Raw genomic sequence first — 2,177 nt, 5'->3', positions numbered from 1 at the left:
AAGGTCACAAAAGATGATCACGTGGCCCTGGGACAGTGCAGCCTTCATAAATATGAGCTAGTTGCCAAGCCGTTGAATTTCAGTCACATGACCGTGGAGATGCTGCAATGGCCTGCTTTTTTCAGTGCCACTGTAACTGTCACTAAACAAAGTTTTGAGGACTACCTGCATATCATCTTTGCATGCAAAAGATCCCCAAATTGATCCCTGCCATCAGCAGGGTGGACTGGAAATCATCCTGTTTATAAAGATCATGTAAATAAGATTATTACATGAAATAGTCTGACTCAGTGGCTGGGTTTGAACATATATTACCAGGCCAAAGACTTAGCCACTTCATCTGCACATGTAGAATTGTTAGTTTTAACCTTGATTACAAACGTTTGAAGCTTAGCACGTTATATGTGAAGCATTGAGCTTAGTCTTGTCAACCCAAAAAGTGGTTTAATTTAAGCAAATTGCATTTCCTCTGTTGACAGGATAAAATAGGTTTTCTATCACCCACCAGAAAAGCAAATCTTTTCCTCCTATCCTTGTCAAAGCCACTGCCTCCTGTGAAAAAAGCATTCCTTAATAGACTCATTCATGTCGCCCTCATTTAATAAGACACCATGTTGTTTTCTTAAGGGAGTCACAAGTACTCTGTGAAATCACTTGCCACTCTTATACCCCAGGAATAGTGTAGCTCAGTCTTGTTCTTGGTGAACCCTCGGCCTGGTCTCCCATGTAACACACGAGTTGACATCTCAACAATGATCCTTTAGGACTAAAATTTATAATAGGCTTTGGCATTCAGGATGGGATGGGTCACCGCTGTTGAGAATGATGAAAGCCAAGCTGAAGAAAAATGCCCTCTAGCTCAGCAGTTCTCAACCTTGACAATTTTAAGGCATGTGGACTTCAACTCCCAGAATTCCACAGCCAGCAATGCTGGCTGTGGAATTCTGGGAGTTGAAGTCCACATGCCTTAAAATTGTCAAGGTTGAGAAACACTGCTCTAGCTGATCTGCTTCCGACCACCACTGACCAAAATACTGCCCTGACTAACCATGCCTTCCGAATGTTGAAGTTTGGGATTCGCTATTTGAGACAATTAACAATTTGGTTTAGAATATATAGGGCAGTGAATTGATGTAAAGGGTAATAAGTATTCATTCCAGGCAATAACTTTGCTATTTGCAAGAATGGGTGAAGTTAACAAACATCTGAGTTGTCCCATTCTGTGACTAAAGGATGCTCTTACCAAGCCCGAGAGGATGACTTCACCCTGTTTAAATACTGAGAGGTATAATAACCATTGTGACTAGTTCTGTGTTTCAAGAAACTGTTACTTTCCAAATTCTACTCTAATTCATGAAAAACTCAGAATTCTTTGGCCACTTGTTTTCTTTTCCCTTTTATCCTAAAATAATCTGGGAATCACAGTAAACTGTAAAAGGCTTTACCTAGTTGTGTCTGCAACTTTTTCCAGCACTGAACTGCCCTCATCTCTGCCCTTCTTGACACAGATAGCATACCAAATTATCGGGGGACTTTCTGCCTGAGGATAGAATAAAACTCTTGGTCTGGATTCTTTCCAGGCCAAGGGTAGCCTTTTATTTTGAGACTTAATGTGAAAATCTTCAAGAATAAAAAAAAAGAAATCAGACTGCTACAACTTTTTCAGCAAGCCTGCAGGAAATTCCCTCCCAATGGTTCATTGGCATTAGCCCTGAAGCAGTCCATGATATTTGGAATGAGACATTTTCTTGGGGAAAAGAACCAGCCTGAGATGTTGCTTGAGAGCCCCTGAGAAAGTGTCAGCAAAACTGATCCAAAAGGCTTGATCTCTATAGGTTTCCACTGATTGTTGAGATCCTATCTTCACTTGGTGTTAAGGAACTGTGGCTTTCTGATAAGCAGAGAACTTGTAGCTGAGAATTTTCTACTGATTCCACAGTAGATGTTGTATTTCTTTGCAACATTCAAGTCTCAAAATGCAGGGCTCAGTAGGCTAAAGTCCAGTCAAAATAGGGAGGTCCTACCTCAGGAGTAAAGAACCTAAATCTGGAGAGAACTTTCACAGCCTGTTGGGGGGGGGGGGGAGAAGCCTACTGATCTTCAGACAACTCCCTTTTCTGCTATTTTTGTTCTTTTATTGAGCATCATTGTTATCTTGTGCCTTAGCCACGCATTAT

The sequence above is a fragment of the Protobothrops mucrosquamatus genome, unplaced genomic scaffold (assembly GCF_001527695.2).
Source record: "Protobothrops mucrosquamatus isolate PMUCROS unplaced genomic scaffold, P.Mucros_1.0 scaffold_278, whole genome shotgun sequence".
In the NCBI taxonomy this organism is placed as follows: Eukaryota; Metazoa; Chordata; class Lepidosauria; order Squamata; family Viperidae; genus Protobothrops; species Protobothrops mucrosquamatus.
The sequence above is the reverse complement of the archived record's forward strand: the minus strand, read 5'-3'. Positions refer to the sequence as shown.